General features: G+C 47.8%; 2 non-coding genes and 1 pseudogene across 2 annotated transcripts; 2 read left to right on the top strand and 1 right to left on the bottom strand.

The window, feature by feature from the left end:
• The window catches only part of LOC127672136 (transcription factor BTF3 homolog 4-like), a 39,513-nt pseudogene that overhangs the window by 775 nt on the left and 18,469 nt on the right, over positions 1 to 20,269 (top strand).
• On the top strand, positions 7,832 to 7,914 carry Trnal-cag (transfer RNA leucine (anticodon CAG)). The gene has a single exon. It is a non-coding gene; the product is annotated as a tRNA-Leu (tRNA).
• Positions 8,173 to 8,255, bottom strand: Trnal-cag (transfer RNA leucine (anticodon CAG)). Its single transcript has one exon. It is a non-coding gene; the product is annotated as a tRNA-Leu (tRNA).

Genomic DNA, 20,269 nt, shown 5'->3' with positions numbered 1-20,269 from the left:
TAGACCTGCAAGCACAAGTCCCTGGAGTCCAGCCCCAGCACTGCATGTAGTAACTGACTATCTAGAACTTGGAGGTGGCCGAACACTGGCTCCTTCTCTGTCCTAGAGAATGGACAGGTACTCATTTTGAGGAATTATTTGAGAACACTCAACGTCTTGTTCAAGGAGGCTTGACCTAGAGATGGGAGGTGATGCTGGATTTCACTGCTGTGTGTGTGCCCTGAAAACCTTCTCACATGCACAGACCTGAGGAGTCTCATTCATAGACCCGTGTGCATTCCTCACTATGTACAGGTAGACCAGGCCTTCATGGGTTCCACTGTCTATGTGGGACAAGCAATAAATGACAATTGATATCCCAGGGAAGAAAAGATAAATCCAGGTAGTGGCAACTGCAGCTGTGACTGACTCTAACAGATTGAGGCAGAGTGACCAGGAGATTTTTAGATGGTTGTTTTAGGGTTTCTCTTGCTGTGGTAGAAAATCATGACCAAAAACAAATTGGGGAAGAGAGGGTTTATTTGGCTTATATTTCCATATCACTGTTCTTCATAGAAGGAAGTCAGGACAGGAACTCAAGCAGGGCAGAGACCTGGAGGCAGGAGCTGATGCAGAGGCCATGGAGGAATATTCCTTACTGGCTTGCTTCTCCTGGCTTGCTCAGCCTGCTTGCTTATAGGACCCAAGACCACCAGCCCAGGGATGGCACCACCCACAATGGGCTGGGCCCTTCCCCACCAATCACTAAGAAAATGCCCTACAGCCCAATCTTATGGAGGCATTTTCTCAATTCAGGGTCTCTCCTCTTGTATTGCTATAGCTGGTATCAGGTTGACATAAAATTAACGAGCACATTAGTCAAGGAAGGCCTGTCAGAAGGGGTGATGCTTGTGCAGAGGCCTGAATCTGAGAATAGGAGGAAACCTTGCGAGGATTTAGGGGAGAAGCTTAGTCTGTGCAAAGGCCCAGTGGCAGGACCAACCTAGGCAGTTGGGGAACTAGAAAGCAGGTCCCCGATGGCACTGGAGCTGATCACATAGGGTGACACTGACCCCCCAGTAGGTAGGGGACAGGTCACAGAGGCTGTGTAGATTACTGTACTATCCTGTGGCTCCTTGTGACAACCTATCACATACTCAAGGTCTTAAAGTAACAAAAGTTTCTTCTCAGTGATGGAGGCTAGATATGCAAAAGTATCATCATGGAGACACAGTCATGGTGTCCTGAGGCCAGGCAACCTCTGTGGTTCTTTTTTCCAATTTTTGTTTTGAGACAGGGGATTGCTCTGTTGTCCAGATTGACTTCATGCTTTTGATATTCTTATACCTCAGGTCTCTACAGCCTGGGATTACAGATGACCTGCGAGCAGTGGATTCTGGTACCCTGCCTAGCTCTGCCTCTCTATGTATCCTTAACTCTCTCTCTCTCTCTCTCTCTCTCACTCTCTCTCTCTCTCCTCTGTTGTAAGGATGTGGTCATGACTATATTGCCCATCAGTTCAATAGCCTCAAATCAGGAATTTTAAATATTTATTCACTCACCCAGTCACTAACAATCTGCAAAGATTCCTTCTTTCTTTTAAAAGACAAAGTCTCATGTAACCCAGGCTAGCCCTGACCTTGATATGTGTCTGATGATGGATCTCTGCCTTGCTTCTGCGTCCCAAGTGCTGAGATATAAACACCACAGTGTGCTGAGGACTGAGCCCAGGGCACTGAACATGCTAACCAAATACACTAGCACCGAGCCTCATGCCTGAGCCTCATGCCCAAGGCTCTACTCCCAATGACCCTTTCATATCTTGAAAGTTTGTCTGGAGGTTCTAGTATCAGAGTACGGCTGCTCGGAAGCCCACAGGGGAAGGGTCTATCAGGGAGGGGTGGCTCTTTTCCACTTAGGGTGCAGCTCAGGAGGGGCATGCATGGAGCCCTGAGGGAGGAAGGAGACACCTGGCCACCCAGCCGCATCAGCTGAATCCACCCTGGAGACCAATGGGACGCAAATAACTCTTTTCTTTTAGCTTTTTTGAGACAAGCGCTTCTTCCAATGTTGCCCAGGATGGCCTCAGATCAGCTGCAGATTGGATCCTCTTATCTCTGTCTCTCCAGTTCTGGGAGCTCCCAAGCCTGGAGGGTCCTCCCTCCCTCCCTTCCTTCCTTCTTTCCTTCCTTCCTTCCTTTCTTTCTTCCTTCCTTCCTTCCTTCCTTTCTTTCTTTCTTTCTTTTTTTGTTTTGTTTTGTTTTGTTTTTTTCGAGACAGGGTTTCTCTGTGTAGCCCTGGCTGTCCTGGAACTCACTTTGTAGACCAGGCTGGCCTCAAACTCAGAATTCGGCCTGCCTCTGCCTCCCAGAGTGCTGGGATTACAGGCGTGCGCCACCACCACCCGGCTTATTTTATTTTTTGAAGCAAGGTTTCTCAGTGTAGCCCTGACTGTCCTGGAACTTGCTCTGTAGACCAGATTGGCCTTAAACTCAAAGATCTGCCTGTCTCTCCATCTCAGGAGCGGGAATTAAAGGTGTGCACCCCCAGTACCCAGCTAACCTTTTTTCCTTTATACAGTAACTCCACATATTTTGAAGACTTGGACAAAGATATTTGGAGTATCACTGGATAGCTGTTACTCAGTCCCCCAAAATGACGTTTGCTGGGTTTTTAACTGGCTTGGTAGTGCAAGCCCGTAATCCGAGGACCAGGAGATCACTCTTACCTGCCTGGGGTTCTCAAAAACGGAGAACAAGACAGGAGGGTTTTAGGATCTTGGGACTTTGATAGAAGGATTGGTTGATGCTGGTTTAATCCAGTGTACCTGGGACACTCCAACCTCTGTCTTTGTCTCTCTCTGTCTCTGTCTCTGTGTCTCTGTCTCTCTCTCATGAGCATACACACACACACACACACACACACACACACACACACACACCTAAAGCAGCTACTCTGAAAGTGAACAGTGCATCTTAGTAGCAGGAAAACTGTAACCCAGAGACCAGTCCAAGCTCAGAACAAAGTTGGTGTGGGCCTGTAACTTTATTATGACACAGAACAATCAAGGGATTGTTTTGGGGGCAGATTCTGAAACAGTAGCATGTTTTTGTTTTGCCGTTGGTTTGCATTCTGTCGTTTAGCTAATCCCACTTTCATTCCTTTCAAATGGCATCGCAGAGCGAGCCCAGCACTGGGTCAGCTGTCAGATAATGTAGGAGGCCATCAGAGCTGGGCCGGCACCAGCTGCCCACCCAGATCCACACGGATGCGATGAGAGCCCTGGATTGTCGGGATGTACAGACGGGCAGACAGGCAGCTGGGGGCGGGGAATCGATTCGACGCTCTTCCCAGAGACGGTCTCTGCTCACACAGAGCACCTGTGGCCAGCCGCGTGTTCCCTGTTTAGTTCTGCACACGGCTCTATTCTGATGAAACCCCTATTCTGAGCCTGTCAGGATGGGAGGGATGCTAGGATTCTTCACAGAGCAGATGAACATCAGTACTGGAGCCAGTCCTACTGGTAAAAGGCCTGAATTCCCAACTACTTGAAAGACACAGGCAGGAGAATTAACCTAAGTTCCAGGCTAGCCTTGCCTATATAGACAAACCTTGTCTCAAAAATGTCAACAGGGCCAGGAAGAGTGGCCCCCGAGCCTTTAATTCCAGCACTCAGGAGGCAGAGACAGGCAGTTGAGGCCAGCCTGGTCTACACAGTGAGCTTGAGGCCAGCCTAGTCTACACAGTGAGTTCCAAGACATCCAGGGCTACAAAGAAAAAGACTCACAAAACAGACTCACAACAACAAACCCTAATGAATTTGTTAATTAAAATAGAGTTATCTTTTTTTAAAAAATCAGCGAGCCTGGGAATAACGCACTGTCTATGCAAGCAAGAGGACTTGGATTCGAATCCTTCGCACCCAGCTCAAAAGCTGGGCATGGCTATCAGTGACCATGACTTCAAAACTGGGGGGTTGGAGACAGGCAGATCCCTAGAGTTCATTGGCCTGGCCCAGAAATGAGTTTTGTTTGTTTGTTTAAGATTTATTTATTTCAGCCGGGTGGTGGTGGTGCACACCTGTAATCCCAGCACTCTGGGAGGCAGAGGCAGGAGGATTTCTGAGTTCGAGGCCAGCCTGGTCTACAGAGTGAGTTCCAGGACAGCCAGGGCTACACAGAGAAACCCTGTCTCAAAAAAAAAAAAAGATTTATTTATTTCATGTTTGTTAGTACACTGTCGCGGTCTTCAGACACACCAGAAGAGGGCATCAGATCCTATTACAGATGGTTGTGAGCCACCATGTGGTTGCTGGGAACTGAACTCAGGACTTCTGGAAGAGCAGGTGGTGCTCTTAACTGCTGAGCCAGCTCTCCAGCCCTAGAAACGAGTTTTGGTTCATCGAGAGACAGCCTGTCTCAAAGCAACAAGGCAGAGATTAATAGAAGAGGAAGCAGGTGTTCTGCTCTGGCCTATCCCCATGACCCTATGGGCAGGGTCACTTGCACACTCAAGTGTCTGCTCCATACACCACCCACACTCCACCAAACCAAGAAGACAAACTAAGAGTGTTGAGAGATGGGTAATAGCACCACTATAATTAATAGTTCAATTTCAGCTCTAAGAAACTCACAGGACTCTTCTATGGGCTTCTGTGTTTCCAGGTAGCACATATACTGACAGTCTCATACTTGTGCTGATGGTGTGGGGTTGGCTCTTTCCAATTTAACTATTAATTATTAGTTCATTCGTTCACATGGTTTATCGGTGGTCATAGCCCCCTCTGCAGACCCACGTCTGCCCTTTAATAAGCTAAGACTTATTAAAGGCTGCTAAGACTTGGATGAGTTTTCTCAGATCTTATCCTCTGTTTTTTTTTAATTTTCAATGGTGTGTCTATGTAGAAATAAAGACACTTGCATGCTTTTTTTTTTTAAAAAAACGCTTTCGTTTTACTTTAATAAAAATGAGATTAGTATACATACTGAATTTTTTAAAGTGAGCCGCATGCATGTAGTGCCTAAGGCAGCCAGATGAGGGCGTTGGATCCCCAGGAACTAGGCTACGGATGGTTGTGAGCTGGTAAGTGAATTTTTGGAATCTAACCTCTGAGAGAGCAGACAATACTCTTAACGGTGTGTGTGTGTGTGTGTGTGTGTGTGTGTGTGTGTGTGTGTGTATGGTTGGGTGCATGTGAGATGCACAGCTCCTCCATATGGAGGTCAGCGGTCAGCCTCTAGCTTCCCCGTTGTTTGAGGCTGCAGACCGTTTTAGGCTAACTGGCCCCAAAGCTTCTAGGGATTCTCCTGTCTCACCTCCCAGCTCACGGCAAGACAGGCTACTGCCTTATGTAAGTTCTTGGTATTAAAACTCAGGACCTCACATGTGCACATCAAGCTGTTTCCCACTGAGCCACCTCCCTGGCCCCTCCATAGTGAAATTTGGAAACCTGGAGAAGAGCTTGGTTCTCTTTGACTTGCTGTGTGACAATCAGCCCCTTGGGTGACTGGCTAGTCCTTTGTCACTCTACCACAGACTGACGCCAACTTCCATTCCAGCCAGGCTCCTGCCAGAGTGGTTTTTCTTCTTTTCTCTTTTTCTTTCCTTTCCTTTCTCTCCTCTTCTTTCTTTCTTTTTTCTTTCTTCTTTCTTTCTTTCTTTCTTTCTTTCTTTCTTTCTTTCTTTCTTTCTTTCTCTTTCCTTCTTTCTTTTCTTTCATTCATTTTTTTAAGATAGCGTCTCATATAGCCCAGATTAATCTTAAACTCACTCTGTAACCAAGGATAATCCTGAATTCCTTATCCTCCTTTCTTTACCTCCCAGTGGCTACAATGTATGTACCATCACACCTGTCTTTATTGCTCAAAGTTTTAAATAGAGAAACAGTTTACTTTGAGAAGTTACTTTTTGTTTGTTTAGGTATTTTTACAACCCCGTCCCCCCAACCCCCCAGTTTCTCTGTGTGGTCTTGAATTCTGCCTCTGCTTCCCACATGCTGGGGTTAAAGGTGTGAGCTGGAGAAGTTACTTTTTGGGGAGACAAGATTTTCTCATGTAGCTCAGGACTTAAACATGCATTTATAAACAAACAAGAGAGAGAGAGAGAGAGAGAGAGAGAGAGAGAGAGAGAGAGAGAGAGAGAAGGAAAGGTAAGAGAAAAGAAAAGGAAAGGAAAGAAAAGAAAAGAATGTATCTATAGGAGAACATATGTAACTGCTCTGGGTTGGTAGAGTACTTGCTTAGCATGAGTTCAGCCCTCAGTAGATGAAGGAGGCAGGAAGACCAGGAGTTCAAGGTCATCCTAGCTTACTTAACAATTTTGAGGTCATCCTGGGCTATGTGAGATCCTGTTCAAAAAACAAGTTAAAAAAAATCACGCACACACAACACAACACACACACACACACACAGAGAGAGAGAGAGAGAGAGAGAGAGAGAGAGAGAGAGAGAGAGAGACCTCCAACACAACAACAGATTCAAGAAACAAAAGCAAAGATCTACAAACACCAACACCAGACTATGTCTCACCACAAATTGAACTGGGAGCAAAAAACTGATGGTGGAAAATATCAAGAAGTATGTGTGTGTGTGTGTGTGTGTGTGTGTGTGTGTCTTGAAAAAATTAGGACTAAACCAGGCTCTGTGGTTTATATGCCTGTATACAGTCATAGCATTCGGCTGAGGCAGGAGGATAGTGAGTTCCAGGATAATCTAAACGGCATAACAAGATTCTGGTCAAAAGCCAATCAACCAACCAGCCACACAAACAAGCTTAGTAATTTATTTTTATTTTTTTATTTTTTATTTTGGCTTTTTTTCGAGACAGGGTTTCTCTGTGTAGCCCTGGCTGTCCTGGAACTCACTCTGTAGACCAGGCTGGCCTCGAATTCAGAAATCCTCAGAAATCCACCTGCCTCTGCCTCCCAAATTCTGGGACTAAAGGCATGCGCCACCACCGCCCGGCGCTTGGTAATTTGACAGCAGCAATAAAACACCTGTGTACTGGGCGACTGTCCAGCCTTGTCATGAGTGTCTCTGGCGACCTGGCTATCTACTCAGATGCCCTGTTACCTTACCCTCCAACGCCCTTACAGTCAGGGCTCAGGCCCCAGGTCGACGAGCAAAAGGACTGATGACACCTTGAGCTCCAGTCGTTGGTCATAGGGCTTCGAAGGCAGATGACAGTTCTCTCCCTAAGATCTCCATTTTCTCTGAAGCCTATGGTTGTGTTGTTCCCGGCCACCTCCAGCCTTCCGTCTTACAAGAAGCCTCTGGCATCCTGTGGTGCGGAGCCAGGTGTCGTCTAGAATTCAGTGAACAGTTGCTCGTTCGTCCTTGTATTTACATCTGTAGTTCTTTTGTATAGAATGTGAAAGATTTTCTGCACGTTTCCAGTGAAAACAGCTACAGGTCCGTCTGAAAAGGGGGGCGTCTTGTCAACACTGTATGTGTTTCTTGTTTATTTAGTGTTTTGTTTTGTTTTTAGATCGAGCCTAACTCCCATAGCCAAGGCTGGTCTGGAACTCGAGGCGATTCTTTTCCTTTAGATGACTGCGTGCTAGAATTACAGGTGAGGGTCGCCACGCCCAGCTACTAGCTGGTGTTTTCTTAACCTGAGCAGACCGGACTGTAGACATTGCATAGAGCTGGAGAGACGCTGGCTGTAGGGGCCAAGCGAGCATGTGTGTGTGCGGTTGGGGTGAGGGCGTGGTGTGTGTATATATGTAAGTAGTGATGGTGGTGGCAGAATAGGGTGGTGGTGGTGGCTGCGGCGGCGGCGGCGGCGGTGGCGGCCACGGTGGTGTCACAGAGTGCCAATAACTAAAACGAACGTGAAAACACCAGATTCACAAGTCAGGATGGCCGAGCGGTCTAAGGCGCTGCGTTCAGGTCGCAGTCTCCCCTGGAGGCGTGGGTTCGAATCCCACTTCTGACAAACTACTTTTTTTTTTCTTCTCCCAGTAATTCTCCCTCAAAATTGAAAGCAGATTTGAAAACTAGACCTGCGCTTGACCGACCACAGTGAAAAGAATCATTTCCCTCGCCCCCCCGCTCCTGAATTTTTACAGTAAGATAGTTTTAAAAAGTATACAATGGCATTTAAAACGGCGAAGAGAAGAATATTATGAAAAAGTCGATAATGGTTACCTAATTCAGTTCATGTATAAATTGAATTGCGAATAAAAGTGCAATTTGTCAGAAGTGGGATTCGAACCCACGCCTCCAGGGGAGACTGCGACCTGAACGCAGCGCCTTAGACCGCTCGGCCATCCTGACAACCGAAAGCTCAGTGCCTAGAGAATCCTCTTTGTAAGCTTTTCGATGTGCGCATGCGTACTGAAGTAACAGCTTCTGGGTTTTGCACTGGGCGGAGCAAATGCCCTATGTAATGCTCGTAATGACCGGCAGGCGGCGCTCGCCACTCGCTAGAAAACCCGAAAGGCACCAGACCTGCAGTTGTTTCTTTTAAATGATTGTGAAAACTGCCCTTCAGCTTTGCTTCCTGCGGATCTACCTTGCATTTTTTGCCTCCCCACCTTCGTGACTTTATGGCATGTGGCAATTAGGTCCGTATATCCGCGGCAGCAAACGGTGGTTATCCTTTGCTACCCTGACCCGGTGACGTAAAGTCCTGGTCCTCTTGCCTAAAGGTGATTAAAACCGCAAGGACCCATTTGCAGGATTACTGGTTCTTTTCAGACTGTAGCTTACTTAGATGAACCCCGCGGTGGCACGGTCTGATCCGGGTTCTGGACGTGTCTCCAGGGCCCCACACAGTGCCTGACACACGGCAGTATGCAGGTCAGACTCCCTACCCCCGCGCTGTCTTGCTTTCACTCAAGTCGTGACTCATCGCTCCTCTCTGCCCCCTGCCTTCTTCTGTTCCTTTCCGCCCCCTTCTCCCCAAACCTCAGTCTTGGCTCACGGAAACAGAAAACCTCAGCCCAGAGAAGTCGTTCCTCATGTTATTTCCAAAGGTATAAATAAGGACGGCATACCGTGTGCCACAATAATAAGGATGAGAAATAAAAATTAACAAACAAACAAACAAACAAACAAATAGCGACTAAGAGCCCTACCTGGCGGTACATGCTTTTAAGCTTACCCCTCAGGAGGCAGAGGCAGGTTGATCTCTATGTGAGTTCTAATCTACATAGTGAATTCCAGGCTAAATCCTGTGTCAAACCAAAAATGATTAAGAATGGTTAGAGAATAAATTAATGGGAGAAAACCAACAACAGCAAAGGATGGTTAGAGGCTTTACAGACATTGGGTAAAAAAGAAAAGTCCTGAGAAGGTTTCAGTGAGTTCAAAAGGATAGGTAAAAAAAAAATCAGTGTTGGTCGGGAGCGGAAGAACATTTGATGGGGGACCCAGTAAATACAGGAACATTTGATGGGGGACCCAGTAAATACAAAGTTCTCAAGCAGAGGGGACTATGCTGTCTTGGCAGGAGAGGTGGCATATCAAAGTTGGCAGGACACTGAAATTAGGGTGGAGAAGGCTCAGGTTTGCATCAGGCTGGGCCTTAGAAAAAGGAGGCTTTACGTTGTCTGTTGTGTATCACCAGAGTGTCTTAAATAGGATAGTGGCAGGTACTGGTGGCCCCTTAGAAGGAGCCCTTTAATTATACATGGAGAAATACATGGGAGTCAGAGAGGAACCAGGAAAACCTTGTCTGGGAAGGCAAACCAGGCTGGAGGATGTGGAGACAGCACGTGCTGTGTTCTGGAAGTAGAGCAGACAGGCCCTACGACCTGACCTGCAGAAGATGCCAATATAGAGAGAGGCTGCAGGAAGTCCCCAAGACCTCAGAGGGGCAAGAGTTCTCGTTTCCACTACGAGGCAGGGGCTTCCACGCAGATGTTGAAGTTGTTCATTTAGTCATACTGCTCACGGTCTTCCTGGGTGACCTGGGTCACCCCCTCTTCAGTAACCCCAGCTTTCCTGGGCACAGATCAGAGAGAGGCGTGTCGGGAACACAGGTTGGCCTGCTGCAGCTGCAGGGGCAGAGAGGTGTCACTGGCCAGGGCCAGCCACTCTTCCCCTGCCACCTCTGGTGTCTTTGAGGTGAGTTTCTGGCCCAGAGGAGCTTTTACACGGCCTCCTTTCAACCTAAGGAATATATATATCTTAGCCCAAGGCCAAAAATATCTTCCTTCCTTTAATCGGCAGCCTGGAGAGCCGCAGCAACCAACAGGGAGAGGTTTACCTCTGCCTCCTGACTTAGGCATGTGTCTAGCTCAGAGGAAAGTCCCAGGGCTGACCCGGAAAGCCCACCAGAGCAGGGGAAGTCCCTGTGTGGCTCGTGACGTACTGAGCTCTGGTCAGTACCTGGTGATTATCCAGCCAAAGGTCCGGAGAGGTGGGACTCCTTGCATTTCCATGACACCAGCTCTTGGTGCTCTCTTCCAGAGGAAAGGGTGGCAGGAAACTGAGTTTTAGCGAATGCCACCGTGGACGTCATGATCCTAACGGCGCCACAATGATCTGCATATTTACACTTATTTGAAGATGCAAAGAATGGAGTTCAGAGAGCCAAGTAACTCACTGATAGTCAGATAGCTAATAAATGGGCCTGATTGATCTGCGTCAAAAGCTCCCTCCTGGGAGGTGGGGTTGGGGCTGGAGAGATGTCTCAGTGGTGAGCGCTTTCTGTTATTCTAGAGTATCTGAGTTTGGTACCCAACACCCACATCTGCAGCTCCAGGAGATGCCACACCCTCTTCCGGCCTCCAAAGACCCCTACATGTGCATATATACAATTAAAAAAAAAAAGAGGCTTCCTCAGGAATGCTGCGTGCCTACTGCCAAGCTAAATGTTCTCTTAGGCAGTCTCTTCATGGCCTTAACTACCGAGCCCTCTCTCCAGCCCCTCCAGTTCAAGAATTAACACAGAGATGCCAAAAATCAGATTTTCTTTAGCTTAACAATACTGGCTTAAATTTTTTTATTTTTTACAGAGATCCCATTCTGTAAATTATACTGGTCCCGGAATCATGGCAATTCTCCTGCCTCAACTCCCAGTGTGTTGGGATTGCATGAAGGAACCACCAGGCTGGACTTCCAAGGGAGAGCCGTGGGTCTTCACCCTCTAGGCCTATGGTGCCTCTTGCCTGCCTCATCCAGGGTCTCTTCCCATTGCCCTGGCCCACTGAGAAGAAAACCTGAATCCCCGAGAGCTTGCTGAGTCATGAGCAGGTTGGACCTGGGACGGCTATTTTTAGAACTGTTTTCATTATTGGGGGCAACTAAAAAGAATGGGCAGGTTTTTCCCAGCACAGTTGTCCCAGGGGCGTGGCCAAGTTTTTTGTGATCCAGGCTTTGCTTTCCTTGGCTGACAGAAGAGGTCACAAGCCATCAGGCGCCAGAGCTAAACCTGTGCCAAGACCTTAATCTGACATCTCAGTCACTGTGTGGAAAAGAAGCAGGACGTTCCGAAGGGCAGGAGGTCTGACAATGAAGTGGACCAGGCAGGAAAGATCTATCAAAGACCTTCAAGGTCACCCTGCCCCTCCTCCCGACTGTGGCCCAGTTTTTCACTTAGAATTAGGTCGCATGGACAGAAGTGTTTCCGTGTGACCAGAATGGTTTCAAAGGCAAGAGTTCACTTTCAAGTTCTGTGGAATGCTAAATGTGCCCTGAAATCCTTTGATCACCCCAGAAGAGAGATGCCCAGGAAGATATGCCCAGGAATGGCGAAGGATCTTGTTTGCTAACTCTGCAGAGCGGGGACATGGGGCCGATGTTAGCCAGAGGTGTCAGAACTAAGAGTGAGAACAAGTGGGCTGGGGACCCCTGGCGTCACACCTGCCTCTGCTGTTCACTGGCTCTGTGATCTTAGGGGGAAGTGACTCGGCCTCAGTTTGCCCACCTTCAAAAAATAGGTTCTGTAATCGAATCTAAGTTAGGACAAGCTGGGCACCAGACAGCTTGGATGATAAAGGGGTGGATGATAGATGGATGGGTGAGTTGATGGGTGGACAAATGGATGGATGGATGGATGGATAGATAGATGAGTGGATGAATACATGAATGGATAGATGGACGGTGGATAGATGCTTGGGTGGATGGATGATGGATGGATGGATGATGGATGGATGGATGAGTGGATGAATACATTGTGGATAGATGGATGGTGGATAGATGGATGGATGGATGGATGGATAAATACATGTATGGATAGATGCTTGGGTAGATGGATGATGGATGGATGGGTAGATGAATGGGTGGTGGGTGGACAATGGATAGATGAGTGGATGAATGGATGGATGGATGGGTGGATGAATGGATGATGGATGGGTGGGTGGGTGGATGGATAGATGGATGGATGGATGGTTGAGTAGATAAATACATGTATGGATAGATGCTTGGGTGGATGGATGATGGGTAGATGGATGGATGGGTAGATGGATGGGTGGTGGGTGGACAATGGATAGATAGATGGATAGAAGAGTGGATGGATGGATGAGTGGATGGGTGGGTGGATGGATGGATAGATGAGTGGATGGGTAGATGATGGATGGGTGGGTGGATGGATGGATGGGTGGATGGATGGATAGATGGGTGGATGAATACATGTATGGATAGACAAATGGATGGGTTGAGCTCAGGAAGCTGGGGGCCCTCTGCTTAGGCTTTCTGGTGCATTCCTTCCCTGAGAACCTTTATTCCAGAGCCATGTTGTCCAACCTTCCCCCTTGGCACACCATCCTTCTCTTAGGTCTTCCCTTGCACAAAGGCTGTGATTATTTATTTTGTTAGTATGCACGGTGCTAGTTGTCATAGTTAGGGGTTTTATTGCTTCAGTGAAACAGCATGACCAAAAGCAAGTTAGGGAGGAAAGGGTTCATTTGGCTTACACTCTCATATTGTTTATCACCAAAGGAAGTCAGGGCAGGGACTCATACAGGGCAGGAACCTGGAGGCAGGAACTGATGCAGAGGCTATAGGAAGTTGTTGTTTACTGGCTGCTTTTCATGGCTTGCTCAACCTGCTTTCTTATAGAACTCAGGGCCACCAGCACAGGTCCTGACTACAGTCAGGCCAAGCCTCTCTATAGCTGATTTAAAAAAAAAAAATCGAACAGTCATGGGTGGCAGGGAATGGGAGGCTCTTTCCCATGCAGTATAGCAGTAGTTACTCTGAATGGTTTTAGCCCAGGAAACAAATGCCAAGGTAAACACCTAGGTGTTCTAGTCTTAGACGTGTCCCCATTACCCTATGCTAGAGTACTTCACGCATTGCAGTGTTTTCTGTGTGAGGGGAGTTGTGGCCTCTATGGCTAGAGGCCACAGTGCCCACAGTGCAGATGGCCAAGATGCTCACTGCACTGAAAACTGGGTCCCTGTGGTCCTGCTTTCCCTCCTTGCTCCCCCACTGTTTGCTCATTCTGCTTTCTTATAGAACCAAAGAATACTAGCCCAGGGGTGGCCACACCCACAATGGGTTGGCACCTCTCCTGTCAATCATTAATTAAGAAAACACCCAATTGATAGATCTTGGGGCGGGGGACATTTTTTTAATTGAGTTTCCCTCCTTTCAAATAACTCTAGATTGTGTCAAGTTGACCTAAAACTAGCCAATACACTAGTTGTATCTAGTTGGAAATGTCTGCAGAGGAGGGGCATGAACTTCCACTGGGGAGCTGGGGGTTCTGGGAATGTACAGAGACCTTAGTCCTTTGTACCTTCCGTGTGTATCATGAGGCCCTAGGCAGGCAGTCGCTTCCCTAGCCTTTCAGGGTCATCTCTAGACCTAACAAGCTTGACCTAATTCAGTATCACTGACTCTCTGAGGCCCAAAGCCAACTTAGAATTTCTGAGGAGAGATGGGGGGTGGGGTAGGGGGGTGGCATGGCTCTGGGAGGGAAAAGGAGCAGGAACCAGTAGCACAATCCCTTTCCCATAGGCTCTGAGGATTTCAATGCCTCCTTCTTAACCTACCATCAAACAGGAAGAGCCCTTGTGCTGGTACACAAGGTGGGACTTGATCCTGTGTGTATGTATGTGTGTGTGTGTGGGGGGGGGTGTCAAAGAGCCCCCTCCTCAACAACCAGGCATTAGCTGGGAGAGTCCAATCCCAATATTGCAACCCTAAGGCAGGAAAACAGGCACCCAGTTAGTTCCCAGCTACAAACACATGCGGAAGGGTCTGAACTGGAAGTGCGTTAGTCTGCCCAGTACTGAGCATTCCTGAGATGCCTACAAGGTCCCAGGGGGATTAGGGAAGTCCCAGCCGGCTCTGCCACGTGGAGGGAGTCTGTGGTGGGGACATCTGTCGCCAACACTTCACGGTAACAGCTACATGCGTAATAAACAGCCTGGTGCGTTCAGGGCAAAGAACCCAGGCTGGGGGGGGGGGGGAAGGAGGAGGGCAGGGAAGGGTTCTGCCTGAGAGGAGGAGGCTAATGAACCACTTTTAAGCTGGGTGTAGTGATTCACCTCTGTGAGCCTCGCTACTCAGAGGGTGATGAGATGAAGGAACTGCTCTAGCTCCAGAGTTCAGAATGAGCCTGGGAAACCTGGCTGGAGTCTCATTAATATGTATATAATATATGTAATGAATATATGTAATGTATATATTAGCCTGGTGACTCATGATTGGGGACGCTTGAGGCAGGAAAACCACATATTGGAGATTTGCCTGAGCAATATGCTATGCTATGCTATGCTATGCTATGCTATGCTATGCTATGCTATGCTATGCTATGCTATAGCAAGAAGTTTCTTTTCTTTCTTTCTTTCTTTTTTGTTGTTGTGTTGCTGTTTGGTTTTTCGAGACAGGGTTTCTCTGTGTAGCCCTGGCTGTCCTGGAACTCACTCTGTAGACCAGGATGGCCTCGAACTCAGAAACCATTTGCCTCTGCCTCCCAAGTGCTGGGATTAAAGGCGTGTGCCACCACTGCCCGGCTCAGCAAGAACTTTCTTAAAGATACAAAACCAACAACAAAAGAAGATGAAAAATAGCATTTATATTTTGGAATTACCCACCGTCTTTCTCAGGATGGCCGCGGGGGGGGGCGGGGGGGACATTTGAGGTCCTGGGAACAGAAAACCAGGACCCCCGTGGCTGCCGCCAAGGCGTGAGGCTATCTGCTGGCAGGACGTCAGGCTGGGCAGGCTCTGGTGAGCTCGGTTGGGATACCTCTGCCTGGCATGGAGAAGACTAGCGTGCTGCTTCCAGCAACCCCTCGGCTTGGACACCAGCCTGGAGCCCGGAGCCAGCCAGCAAGAGGAGAGGACCTTTACCTGCAGAAGTGGCTGAGAAAAGCCAGGGGAGATGGGAACTTGGCGCCTACAGCCTGTTTTCCTTTCCTCTTTCCATTTACAGGCATGTAATTCTTTCTCCCAGTGAACTGCCCAAAGCGACAGGCTTCTGGGTCATTTCCTTCCCTCCAGGAGGGAGCTGAAGACTTTTGCTTTCCTTTTAGACCTTCACCACAGCAGGCTTGAATTTCCCTTTCCTTCTCTCTCTCTCTCTCTCTCTCTCTCTCTCTCTCTCTCTCTCTCTCTCTCTCTCTCTCTCTCTCTCTCCCTGCATATGCACACAAGTGCAGGTTCCCCGGGAGGCCAGAGGCATGGGCTTTCCTTACTGGAGTTACAGGCAAATGTGACTCCCTCCCCCCCCCCTTATGGCTGCTTACACGTGAACGAGGGTCCTCTGCAAAGGCAGTACCTGCTCTCCACTGCGGAGCCTTCTCTCTGAACCTTCTTATCTCCCTCTTTCCCTCCACCTCTCGGTGTTCTTTGAGGTTGGGATCGATAAGATCTCCCTGTGCAGCTTGGTATAGAACTCACTATGTAGACCAGGCTGGATTCATAGAGGTCCTGTCTTTTTTTCTTTCTAGCCACAGCATCTCACTTTGTAGCCCAGACTAGCCTAGAACTCATAATCCTCCTGTCTTTATGTCCCAAGTACTGAAATTATAGGTGTGTTCCACCATGCCTAGCAAAGTTTGAATTTTGTAACCTTCCATAGCTCCTTTCCCTCTTTCTGTCTATCTTTTCCCCCTTTATGGTCAGAGATCCTGTTTAGGGAGGGTCAGAGGTAGAGGGGGTGAACTTCAGTGTGTTAAAAGGAAACTCCAACTGTCATTAAATATATATCATATATTTAAATGTTACTTCTTTCAACATGTTTGTACTTTTCATGTCATATACATTCATTCATGTATGGCACACGCATGTCTCTGCATGTGCACATGTGTCTTGGCTACTATTCTGTCGCTATGAAAAGACATCATGACCAAAGCCATCTCTCTCTTATTTTTTTAAAGATTTATTTATTTTATTTGCATGAGTACACTGTATGCTGTCTTCAGACACACCAGAAGAGGGCATTGGATCTCATTACAGATGGTTGTGAGCCACTATGTGGTTGCTGGGAATTGAACTCAGGACCTCTGGAAGAGCAGTCAGTGCTCTTAACCATTGAGACATCTTTCCAGCCTAAGGTGTCTCTTATAAAAGAAAGCATTTAATCGGGGGCTTGTAGGACCATCATAGAGGGAAGGAGATCGGCGTGGCAGTGGAGTAGTAATTGAGAGATGTAAATCCTGATTCATAAGCAACAGGAGAGAGAGAGAGAGAGAGAGAGAGAGAGAGAGAGAGAGAGAGAGAGAGAGAGAGAGAGAGAGAGAGAGAGAGCCTGGTCTAAGTGTTTAAAACCTCAAAGCCCATCCCCAGTGACACCTTCTCCAACTAGGACACGCCTAGCCACAACTCCTAATCCCCCCCCCCCAACAGCTCACCAACTGGGGACCAGGCATTCAAACATAGGAGTCTATGGGGCCATTTCCACCCACACCACCACATATACTTAAATAATTCTAGCAATATCTGTGCCGTGTAAATCTCCCATCTGTCCAAGTGGCCAAAGTTGCAGTCTTCCTATCTCTGTTTAAATTGTTCATAGTATCCTGGAATGTGGACATGGAAGAGATTTAAGGATGACAGAATATGTGGAATGCATAAGCCTGGGGCCTATGTAAGATGGCAAAACTTTCTGTTTCAGACTGGTTCCCTTCTGTGCATTCGTCAGAACCTATTGCATACTATTATTAAAGAGCTTTTTTCTTTCATTAACCCTAAGTATGTAGAGGATTTCTCCTTGGAGGGCATATTAATTCTAGAACGCTTCTATCACATAGGTCTGGTAGATAAAACTTACCTTCTCAGGCTCGGTGTGGTACCCACTGGTTGTCTTCCCAGCCCCAGAAGCTTTACACAAGAGAAGACTTCTAAGGCCTGTGCTAAGCATTTCGTATATATTGCTGTCTCAAAGCAAGGCTGAGAGGCAGAGAGAATCTGGATCGTTTTTTTTTATTTATTTTGGTTTTAATTTATTTATTTGTATGTGCACGTGCACATGTGCATGGGTGCCAAGGAGACAGGAAGAGCTTGGAGCTCCAGGAAATGGTCTCAGGTTCTTGCAAGCTATCCAAACTCCACTCCTCTGCAGGAAGGGGCAGCCATCTTAACTGTTGGGCTATTTCTCCAGCCCCAAATCTGGACCATTTTACAAACCAGGAAACTGACATTTGTAGATTTTTTTTTAAGTTCCCTTAGATCACACAGTTAGGTAGCACTGGAAGCAGCAGTCACAGCGAGTTGGTCCTGCTGGCTCAGACTACCGCGTTCTCTTAGACCTTGATGTTAGGTCTGGTCTTGGGCAGTTTTGTGTTTCTGTGTGCATCTTGAACAGAGAGGCTCAGCTTAGACACACAGCTGCTGGGGCTGAGTGCAAAGTAGAAGATTGGTTAGGTTTTGGGGGATTCTTAACACAATCCAGATGCCTAGGACAGAGTGAAGAATGAAGGAGCTGCAATGTTTTCCCGAAGACGCTCAGGGCTTTTTATTAATGCAATGGACTTGAAGCCAAAGGAAACCTTGAGTGAGTACCCAAATGAGGTGGCTTCCCCGCCCGTAGCCACTCCCTTTGAGTTGAATTTAAAATGGCCAATCTCAGGGGATGGCGGATGTGTCTGATGCATGGGCAGTGTGCTCCGATGACCTCCCTCCAGGTAATAGAGGCAATAGATGTCCCAAATCCTATCTGCAGATTCGATAGCTGTCTTCATGCCTCCACAACTGGCCACCCCCCCCCCAAATAAAATGTTCTAATTTGCAAAACTCAGACAGTGGTAGGTACACAATGCAGCAAGCAGTGCAGAGCCAGATGTGGTGACGGCGTGAACCAGATCATGGCCAGCTGTTGCCCTAGACCATGGGTTTCCTGAGCATTGAGCAGCACCTGCATATCCTATGTGTCCTATGTGCTTTGCTTGCATGTTTTCAAAGCATCCCACCAGGAGAAGTTCTTGTTCCAACTTACAAATGAGGAAACTGAGGCTGGGAGAAGGCAAGTGTGACAATGTGGATCTGGAGCTTTGGGGTTCCAGCCTGTTGTCCTGTCTCCCTGTGTTTTATTTATTTATTTATTGATTGATTGATTGATTTGGTTTTTTTGAGACAGGTTTTCTCTGTATAGCCCTGTCTGTCCTGGAATTCACTCTGTAGACCAGGCTGGCCTCGAACTCAGAAATCTGCCTGCCTCTGCCTCCCAGAGTGCTGGAATTACAGGCATGGGCCATCACTGCCCGGCCCTGTCTCCCTGTCTTAAGAATCACACACTATGACTGACAAGGCAAGTAGACAAACAGTATTGACTTTTCTCAAACGGTCACTTGTTAGAGTGCTCTGTTCAAGCCTGGGCAGGAAAAGTGGTATTTGAATACTAGCCTTTTATTACCCACAGCAGGGAAGTGACTCAAACATTCCTGTAGGACAGACTTAGGATCCTGGAAACTCCCAGCGGTCCAAAGAGCAGCTCTCGAGTCTCTGGGCACAGAGCCATCAGCTAGAGGAGAGTCCCAGGTAATTCCCCTGTGGGCAAAGAAGGGGCTTCTAACCACACGGATTGTGTTGGCTCATCCTGATGGTCAGGTTGACAGAATTCAATCATCTTGGAAACAAATCTCTAGGTAAGTCTGCGAAGCAGTTTATAGATGACATTAATTGGAGCAGCGAAGCCTATAGCAAATGTCAGTGGCACCGTGCCATGGCTGAAGATAAAGGAGGTAAGCCTGGCACCAGGAGCCCCCCCCCCCCCAACCCGCTTCCGGGCCTGGGAAACAGAAACAAACCCCCTTCCTTTTCTATTAAATGGTTAAATAGAACAAAGGAAGTTTCATCTTTAATGGGTAAATAGGTTTCAGAGTGAGCCCTGGTCTCAGGTCCTGGGGTTACTCTTCCTGAGACCCGCCTCCCCAGGAGGGGTCTGCCAATTCTAAATTGGCTTCCAGGTTTTAATGGGCCAGGTCCTAACATGAACTGGTAAAAGACCCCGTCTGAGGGAGGGGTGGGGGGTCCCTTTTCCAGTTAGTGCTTGCTCAAGATCAAAGCATCTGCTCAGAGTTGTATCCTGCTCTGGAAAAATAACACTTTGCTTATCGACCGTGCTACTTTTAAGTTAGCAGACTGTGGAAAGAGTATGAAGCCAGTTCTGACCAACCAGAGTGAGGATCAGGACCCTTTGCATTAGGAATAAGAATCCAGCAGGACTCTGGGTATGTGGGCTTGCTGCTTCCAATGCAGCCGTGCACCCTTCTACAGAGGTACCGCTCTTTGCTGTGCTGAGGTGCTTTGGATTAAGGGTCATTTTCCTAAGATTATCCTCCCTCAGACCCATTTTAAAAACTGACTATGGATTCAACGTGACCAGCTACCTCATACATCATCTGGGATGATGAATTGAAACCTCAAATGATGAGTCCAGATAAACCCTCCCCTCCTTAACTCGATTTTCTTAGGCATTTTGTTACACCAACAAGACAAGAAACAAGGACCAAGCTGAGGAAAACCTCACTTCTGGAGCCCCAGAGAAGGAGAAGACAAGGCAAGAGGCCAGCATTTATCCAAAGCCCTGCCAATGGCCAGTCAGAGGCGGCAAGCCCCAGCCTGGCACCCTGAATTCACTTGGCACTGGCTTTAACATGCTGGGGACTGAGACTGCCAAGATGGGTGTGGCCCATGGTCTGCCTGGAAATGCTCCTGGTTCCATGGGGAGTGAGGTCAGACTGGAAGAATATCACAGTACCCTGGGATTCTGCCTGGTGTGTGCGCTTTCTTTGGGGGAGGGTATAGCAGGAAATGCTCTTGGATTGGATCAAAAAAGAAGTATTTTGCTTGGAAGAGAAGGTAGGACAACACTGGGACAGAAAACAAGAATAAGAGGCCCACGGGAAGGATTTTGCCCAGAGACCATGAGAGGCAGTAGCATGTCTGGTG

This window comes from Apodemus sylvaticus, chromosome 21 (genome assembly GCF_947179515.1).
Source record: "Apodemus sylvaticus chromosome 21, mApoSyl1.1, whole genome shotgun sequence".
Lineage (NCBI taxonomy): Eukaryota > Metazoa > Chordata > Mammalia > Rodentia > Muridae > Apodemus > Apodemus sylvaticus.
Note: the sequence above shows the minus strand (reverse complement) of the source record. Positions and strands in the feature narration are given on the sequence as shown.